The sequence below is a fragment of the Cynocephalus volans genome, chromosome 4 (genome assembly GCF_027409185.1).
Source record: "Cynocephalus volans isolate mCynVol1 chromosome 4, mCynVol1.pri, whole genome shotgun sequence".
NCBI lineage: Eukaryota > Metazoa > Chordata > Mammalia > Dermoptera > Cynocephalidae > Cynocephalus > Cynocephalus volans.
Window position 1 is genome coordinate 105,066,958 of NC_084463.1, and position 9,996 is coordinate 105,076,953.

Genomic DNA, 9,996 nt, shown 5'->3' on the forward strand with positions numbered 1-9,996 from the left:
ATTGTTCATAAAGCTGATTTGTAAAAAAAAAAAGTTTCAAATGGCATGATTAGTTTTTATTATTTAATTACAATAGCTGAATATACTTTCTTAATTGCAGTGAATACAATTTTATTATCCGATCTAATATAACCAAATATTTTATCTTAGTCTTTTTCAGAACTTTTTGTTAAATTTCTGAAAACAGAGTCTCATCCATCTGTTCTACCACCAAAGTTTTCTGGCCATGATATAAAACCTCTAAATTCACCAGGAAAGAGAAAACTAGATACAAATGTACCAAAAAGTTTTAGAGGTAAATCCAAATATTTATTTTTCTATGATTCTAAAAATTGAAAGTTTAATTTATGATTATGTTTTATACTGATATTAACTACATTTTACTGTTTTTGAAAATGCGTAATGACTATTCAAAATTCCAATAAGCCATCAGATTTTTGGCTTTATATATTCTTGTGACAATCTGATATTTAACTGGCTTAGATTAAACAGTGTGAAATACTTTCCCTTTGTATATCGGAGTAATTCTTTTCTCTCTGCATAAGCCAGTTTGAATAACTCTTATGGAAGTGATGGCGAATTGGTTAAACCTTTGCTTGGTCTTGTTTTCCTTTTTCACTAATGGTACTTATTACTAATCAGAGCTAGATGTATAGTTTATAGTTTGAGATGAGTTTTTCCCCTTCTGTAATCTAAGTTTTACACTCAGTAACCAAACCTTGGCATGTTAATAATGCCAGTTTGGTAAATTGACTTAGACTTCCAAGAATGTTACGAAGTGCCCTTATACTGTATGTTGATAGGTCTTCCTGAAGCAAGTGGTTGGTGGTTGTAGACATGTATACATATTTTTCTATTCCACTAGGTTGTGAGGGTCTTATTTATATTCACATTGCCTATATTGGCATGCTGTAAAATGTCTTGAGTTGAAATTGTATTATAATCCATTAAACTGTAAATACATTCTTTATTGAAATCTCTCTTTTTTTCTGAAATCTTCGTATTTTATTTTTGACTAATACGTTTGCTAGTTGGACTTTAAAGGAATATGTTATTGTATACTCTTGAGTTTATATCACATGTCAGATTCTTAAATTTGGATAAAACATTAAAGAATTTATACTCTTGAAATTTTAAAAACTTCCTTAGTTATTCAGACAAATGTTTCTATTTTTCTGAACTCCTATAGAAAAAGAAAGTGGTAAAATTTATCTGTCGATTAAATAAAAGTTTTATGTACTAAATTTAGTGAAAATTTGTAACTTTATCTAAGAGGTATGGACTATACTGAAAGCATTTTTTCTTATTACACTAGGCTGTAGCATCTTGAAGCAGACTCCCAAATTCATTATGGCAGAGTTGTCTTCTCCTCCCTTTCCTTTCTCTTTCTCACCCTCTCCCCTTTCTTTTATCAAGTTCTGTGCTCAACTTGATTTGTATAGATTAGAGACAAAAGCCAGTGATGATCTCAGTTGATAAAGGGTTTGCATGAAAAAAAGCAAGCTTAATCTTTAATCCATGATTTGTAAGTGTGCCAGAGCTTTTATTGGGCATCACCAGAAGCTTTCCCAGAGTTAGGAAAGTTGTCATTCACAGGAAAATACAGCTTGGGAACTCAGGGGTGCTCAGTAATGAGGAGATCTGATGAATTTGTTTCCATGCTTTCTTTGTTCTGGGAGGCCTCTTTTATTTGAGTTTCCCATTGCTGAAGTGGGTACCTTCAAAGGGTTGCTTGTCTCTTATCAATGAACTTGTTAGTGGTCTTGGGTAATAAAGCAGGATTCTATCCACTAAGACTTTAGGTCATAGACTAAGTACTTATTCCAAGAAAAAGGAACTGTATTAGCTCAACTTTTTAGAGAAATAATCTAATTGAGAATTGTTTTCAAACTTTTGAATGCCTAAAAGAGGATCAGGTAAGGTATCCATATATTAAGTTCTCAAGTTCTTCATTTATCTGCTGGGTAAGTAGCTTGCCTTGCAGCATAGATAGGTCCTTTTAAAAACTGTTATGTAGTAAATGAGGTCTATCAGTTATTTAACTCATATTTAAATATAAAACAGTATTAATGTTTTCAATAAAATATTAAATATGCATGGAAATAATCTTCTCTCCCCTTTTCTTTCTCCTATTTCTTTCTCTTGTTTCTTGTCCTCTTTTACCCTTCTATATTTCATAGACCCTGCATGTAGGATCCAGTATCCAGCAGTATATGAGATAAAATTATTTGGGTGCAAATCTGGGAACTGAAAACACATGTCTAGCATTGTTTTTTTATCAGAAAATGTTTTGAATTATCAAGGCTGAACTTTAATCAGATTTTAGTAATATAAATTAGTATTTGTGTTTAGGAATTGAGGCCTATTTGTACTTTCATTTTGAATAATTAAAGAGTAATCCAAAAAATGTGCTAAATACCAGTGTTATTACTAGCCAGGTAGAATTTTAAATTTGATAGTAGTGGTCAATTGGTTTTTCATATATGTCTATATTAGTCAGTTTAACAATACAAGAATAACTTTCTTTATGCAATTACTTATATTCAGAGGGTTTTTTTCAATTTGACTTATTTGTGAAGGGTGGAGACTAAATAATCCATATTTTTATACAACAGAATCCAGGTCTGGTAGAAGAACAGACATGAATCCATTCTTGGCTTCCCGCTCTGCAGCTGTGCCTCTTATTAACCCAGCTGGACTTGGACCTGGTGGGCCCGGGAATCTTCTTTTGAAACCCATGTCAGATGTTTTCCCCACATTTACACTTTTGCCAGTGTCACCTGACGACAGCGCTGGAGTTGTATTGAAAAGCCTTTTAGAACAATAGATGGTTCTCAAACCAAAGATGATATAGCACTTTTAAAAAAACCACGAACACCATGTGTATATAGTTTATCACAAAGTGGCCTTTTGGAAAAAGTCATGTATTTGTTTATAGTTATATTTTCTCTAAATTTAATAAAAATATTCTCAATGCTTTTAGAAATTACAGGTGTCAGAGGAGCAAGTGTTTGTTATATAATTTGCTTTTTTTCTTTCTCTGATTTGATCTAATTTAACCTAGAAACATTTGATTTATCTTTTACCTTAATTTACAAAAATAAAAAAAGACAAAAATACTAGAAGCTGTATATCAGCTTTTTATTTCCTCTTTGATTTTCAAGTTTATTTAAGCATGGTTTATCTTACACATAAACACATGGTTTATCTTACACAGATAATCAAGAAATTTACCCCCCAAAAGGAGAAAAATATACTAATAGTGGCTTCTCTGCATAGTGCAGAAAATTGATCTGAAGTATATATTAATCATTTTTAGAGGACTTTGTGCAGACAGGCCAAAGACAAGGTTGTCCCTGGGAGGTCATAAGTGCCCTGAGATGGAATGTGTATTTGGTTCAATGCAATTTTATCACTTATATAGATTCATTTTCCACCACCACAGTCAGGATATAGAATACTTCCAGCATAAGGACCCCTAGTGCTGCCCTTTTATAATTGTAACCACCTTTCTCCCTACTGCCCACCTTAATCTCTGACAACCACCAACTGTTCTCCATCTTTATAATTTTGAATTTCAAGATGGTTGTATGAATGGAATCATACAGTATGTAACCTCTTGAGATCTGCCTTTTTTCACTCGGCATAATTCCCTTAAAATCCATCATGGATCGCTTGAGTAGTTGCATGTATCAGTACTTTGCTCCTTTTTAGTGCTGAGTACATGATATGTGGATATGTCATTAACACCGGAGTAACAAGTATCAAGAAAGAGTAAATTGCTGAGGAAAAATTACATGGGGGGTGTAGAGTTTGGGACTGACTCTGATGATCACAATGATTCCTAAGTTTTCAAACACAGTGACTGTGTAGATGGCCAAGAAGAGCAGGAAGAGGGGCACCTTGAGGGTTGGGAACTCTCAGAAGCCCAAGAGGACAAAGTGGCTCCAGCACTCTCATTTCCCTCATTCAGTTTCATCATTCCTACTGGAGGAAATCAGAGAGTTCATCCTGAGCTTCCAGATATAACAAGAGAGTAGGAATGAGGGAACAGAGATGGCTCCTAACGAGAAACCATCACCGTGTGATGTACAAAATATGTACCCATGTTTAATTTTTGGCCTTTCTGTGCCTCATTTGAACCTCTCTTTGGACACTTAATACTTGAACATGGAATATTCCCTTTACCAATCCATGATTCATCTCCTCATCTATAACACAGGTAATGTGCCTTTCGCATAAACGTCTTCTACAAGTTATATAAATATATGCCCATACTAAACGCTTACAATATTTCTCCCCCTTACTAAAGACTAAATAACTATGCACTATTATATGAATTTCACTTAAAATATCCTTACATACAACAGACATAATTCCACATAGACGGCCACTGGGGAATTAGCATTCTGTTTCTATGACGGTATTCAATACTTTTAGACAGCGAAGAGAAAACAGTAGTGGTGAGGTTTCTCAGTTAGACTGGACCTGAGCTGTCACCCTCAGGTCTGTATGACTATTATAAAGTGTTAGCATATCTAGGAATATCTTATAGGAAATAGGAAGTGGTGCAAACAGAGAACAAAGAGTGAAAACATTTTAAGAAGCATGGTAAAAATGGCTTTCTTTACCAATTCCCTTCCTTTTCTTCTGTTGAAGAAACAAATTTCCTCAAGGCTCTGACCATCAACACAAAAACTTTACTTTTTCAATTTTTTTCCTTGTCTTTCTCTGTCTCCCTCAGATTTCCCTTTATCTCAGGTTTCAATGGTGAGAAAGGAACTTTGAGCAAAAAGAGATTTTCAAAATATGCTCCCGTTTTTATTCCCACTTCAACACCCATTACTTAGCCAGATAACTCTGCATATTCAGTCAGCCTGCCTTCTCCCACCCTGCAAGTCTGATGTTGCTAAGATTTTATTTTAGTGTCATGTTCATATCCCTACACGTTTTTCAAGATAACCTCCTAACAAAACACCCGAATTCTAAACACTTCTGCCTGGATTTCCACAATATCTAATATCACTGCACGTCCACATTCCACACTGATCCTCTATTTCACTCACACCAGCATTTTTGACATTTCATGCATAAAACATGATTTTTTAATATAAGAACTTCACCAAAATATCTCTTCTAACTAGAATGACCTCCTTCTCCACCAAATTCTGGCAGTATTACCTTTTAATGTCAAATTCCAGGCAGCGCTTTTCCTGAAATCTTTGTGGATTCATCCAGATTTCACAGTTATACTGCTTTGATTTGCTTCCACCTACATGGATTTAAAATCACAATTATTATACAATGTCTGGCATATTTATCTAAAGCTTTATTAGTTTTTTAATCTTCCCTAAAAGATTTTTTAAAGTTGAGAATAAATAGTGAATATTATTTTCATATTCACCAATCTGACCAAACATCATTAAAGTAAGTAAAGGAGGCTGTAAAACAAATCCACATTGTTTCTTAACAATGTAGGAAATAGAGTTCAATACCTGGTGTTCTTATTCTCAAATTTATTAATTGTATACAACTGCACTGCAGCTGTACTCACACGGGAGTATCTATGCCAAAAATATTAGATTTCTGATTTCAGAGTTTTCTACATCAAAATTAAAATATAACACTCAGATTAAGAACTCAGAGATTATTTATAGACTTATTTACGGAAGGCTTCTCTGATTCAAAAAATAAAATTTTTGAGTATTATTTTACAAAAATGTAACTTTTTTCAAAAAAGTTCTAGTTTACAATCAGGTAACAGGAGTTTCATTCTAAGAATATGCAAAAAAAAAGATTCCAATAAATCACATTATTTCTCTTTGGGGAAAAAATGATATAGGAAGCATGGAGAGCCTCTAAAGAGTGAGTGAGATTTGGAAACTAAATTTAGGTAAAGTGTGTGTAATTTAAATGTAACTGCATGACCTTGAGGAATCACACCCTAGAGAATCTTGACTGGGGACATGCAACAAGCTATAAGCATGTCAGTTGGATGAATGCCCCTACTTCCTAATTTAGAATATCATTAATTTTAAATCATTTAATCATATGAGAAAAAAAAATATATAGATAATTATATGAAAATACTGATCTTCTAGTCTTGGAAACGCAACAATCAAAACCTGCAATTTGATTCATTATGTATTTATTAAAAACATAAAATTTCCAAAATTAACAATGCAAAGACCATAACCCAATTTTAATAAATCAACTTAGTATGTTTAGTGAATTGTGCTTCTTCAGTTTCTCTCAGCAATTTTGTTTTTGCACATCTGATTTTTTTGTAAATAACATACTCACCATCACTCTGCATATAGACTTGATATGGAGCTCTTGTCATTGTGTATTTTACCTTAATTTTAATTTTTTTATTAAAATTCAGGTTGAATATGCATTTATCAGTGAGGCATTTGATAGGTATGTTGAATAATATAGTGTATTGAGTTTCTGTTGCAGAATTTTTTTCACAAATTATATCAGAAAATTTATAGTGATATACCCTTACACATCTATGTGACTGTGCACCTATTTTAGACAAATTCTCCCCATTATATTTTATGAAAAATATTTTCTATTCACTTTTGTTTTCTTTGTGTGTGTCTGTGTGTTCTGCTTTTGTTTTTGTTTTTTATTGTATTTTCTGGGCGAGTGGATGATCTAACTTTTTTCTAAATTAATTTTCTGAACTGAAACACAATTAATTATACACATTTATGTAGTACAGATTCACTATCATTGTTTGGGTACAGTATGTGATAGTCAAATCAATATTATTAGCAAGTTCATCATTACAAATTGTAATTATTGTGTCACTTACCCAATCACTCCCTAAGCTACCTTCCCCTCTCCCTTTATTCTTGATTGATATTTTTACTGGGTGTAGACTTCAAGATATGGAGTTATCCTTTCTCAGACCATTGCTGCTGATAGGAAGTCAGCTCTCAGTCAAATTAGCACTTTTAAGGGTTATAAATTTACTACTTTTGGTCCTTTAAAATGTAATTTTCTCTTTGATTTGTTGTGTTTTCTACAATGTTACTACTATGGATGTATAAAGATATAAATGGGATTAGATGTATCCATTTCAGAACAATTTTCAATGTTTATCTCATCAAATTTTCTTATTTATATTTTTTCCAACCAAACTCTGGGATTCCCATTAAATATGTTACTGCAAGCATTAAATTACCTGTGTCTCTTACCTCATATATTTTTTTATCAGTTTTTGTCTTATTCTTTTATTCTATTTTCTCTTCTGAAAATTTTAATATACTACTTCTCTCACCACCTATGTTTAATCTACTATTAAAACTTTAAGATCTTAATTTCATATGCTATATTTTTTAAATGATGCTTCTATTTAGTTCTTTTTTTCCATGATTTTTGTAAAATATCGTGATTCCTAATTCCCTGTGAATTTTTTTTAAGTTATGCCTCTTAAACATGGAGTGTGTAGATTTACAATATGTATCCAATAATTCTAATTTGCAAAGTTATTGTATTTGATTTGACCATGTCTTTCATATATTGCCCAGTATTTAGCATATTTCATATAATTCACCTTGTCTTTTATATATTGCTCGGCTTATTACGTACTTGATAAGCTTTCTCTATGTACTGGATATTACATTCAAATCATCATGTATGAAAATATGTTGAGGCCTTTAATGTTTTAGTTTAATCAGGATGTTGTTTGTGTTCCAATAGGCATTGAGAATACAAGCCTAGTACAACTTTCTCCCAATTTCCAGACTTAAAGTTTCCTGAGCACCTTAGGTGAGTCATATCTCAGTTTCAGACTGAAAAAGGTATGGTTTATCTCCTGATCACTTTCGCACCTGTGTGTTTGTATCCATGGCCTGAATCCACATTAGGGAATATTTTCTCTGAATCTCCAACTTTGGGTTTTCCTTACATTTGTCCCTTTACCTATAGGTCTATGAGGCCATAAAAGATATAGCTCAGCCTCTCAGTAAAAGGATTTGGAACAAATCATCCACAGGTACCTCAATCATCTCTCTGAAATTCTGGGTTTCCTTTGAACTTGGCTTAGTATAAATTATGCTTGAAAGATATAAAATATATATTTTTTTACACTATATGGACCTAATAGCTGGTCCTCAGGTAGCTTTTTAAAAAAATACTGTTTCAGTGCAAAAAGTCTGCTACTCAAGGCAATAGACACCTGACCTCAGAATGATTCTGATGTTGACATGACCATTGCCACCATTGCAATAGAACAACTCCAAGCCTTCTTTGCCTTAGTTACACATGTTGATGTTTGGGTGCTTTTTGACTTTCCTTGGAGCAAACAATTGATTGGAATAGAAGTCAGAATCTCTCTTTTTGACCCCAAGCATACCAGTCTGTAAAATGTTAAGTTTCTAGAGAACTGTATACATGTTTTTGGCCTTATACCTTCACTTTTAGCAATAATCCTGCTTTTCATCTCAAAGTCTTTCACTTTGCTATTAGAAATTACCCATAACTTAGTGTAGTTTCTTGATGTTATCATTAAGATGTGCTTTTCATATTTTCATTTTTTATCCTATCATTTTCTAGCCTAAACATACTACTCAGTGGAAATTATCTATGACACCCTAACCAAAAGCCTTCTCAATCTAATTTGACAATATACTTCTAAATCTGTGGTTATTCATCTCTTTCACATTTTACACAATTAGTCTTTTACTGAATGTTCTTTAGAGCCTGTTTGGTAACTAAAATGAATGTTATAACCAATGTAACTTTTATTTAGAACTTCCAAATGAATTATTTATAGATATCATGTTATATATAAATCATTATGTATATATATGTTCAGTAAGGACTTTGAAAAAAAGAAAAATACATACAGAAGATAATCTTGCTGTAATGTTTTTAAATATAAATGCTGCCATATTTTAGGCTACTTTCTTCATTTCACAGATATTTCACTGAAGTGAAAATGCTGGAGATCATGGTACTTTTGCATTTTTGCAAGGTTTTCAAACATACCCTTCTGTCTTTATTAAAATAGAAATATTAACAAACAAAAAAATAGTGAGAAGAAACTACAGAGAAAAGAAAACAAAAATCAATTAATAATCCTACATCTAAATATATAATTCTTATATTTTTTGTGTACTTTGTCCAGTTACTTAACTTTATGTATGTTTATCAAAAGTTACACCTGTAAGACCATTTATCTATCTATTGTGGACTTATTATTAAATATGTTGAACTCAATATATAGGTTTCTATTGCCTCTCTCTTCCCTCATAAATCCAATAATAATAGTAATAATAATAATACATCAATAATTCAAATAAACTCACATCATTAAAGACAGTGTAAAAAATAAACACTATCTAATATGATTTTACTATAACTCCAGAAGCATACAAAGGTGGTGAAGAAGTGGAGATTGACAGAGAAGAAAAAGCCTAGCGACATCTAAGAATGCCTTGAATGATAGATCTAATGAACAGACAACATATTTTTTTAGAGTGCATGAGAGGGTCTGGCTGCAAAAGCATGCAGTAATATGAACAAAATAAATCCTGAACTGTTTATAAAAATATAAAGGGAAAAAGATAACCATGATCTACTCAGGGGTCAGAAAAAATGGCACAAATTGCTCTACTGCATGTTGTGATTTATTTCAAAACTATAATAATTAAGAATATATGCAATTGCATATACTTTAATGAAAGATACTAAAGAGTTATGAAACTGAATGAGGTGGACTGAGTGATTGGGTCCAAATTTTCATCATCTCAATATGTTCATAAATTTTTCATATTTCATTACTGGTGAAATGTATTTCCGCACTCTTGAATTAGAGCTCAGCCATGTGACATGTTCGATGACATGATGGAAAAACAGACTGTGTGGCAATTCATAGTTTCAGCTTTAAGAGATTGTGAATAGTTTCCTTGGGCCTCTTACTTTGTGATATTTTCATAAATAGCAAACTAGTCTCAGGATGGTGAAAGACAATGGCAGAACTGT

At 32.3% G+C, this 9,996-nt stretch overlaps 1 pseudogene; it reads right to left on the reverse strand.

Annotated features, from left to right (window-relative positions):
• LOC134376345 (olfactory receptor-like protein OLF2) overlaps positions 1-6,343 on the reverse strand; it is a 65,961-nt pseudogene extending 59,618 nt beyond the window's left edge.
• Between the last annotated feature and the right edge of the window lie 3,653 nt (positions 6,344-9,996).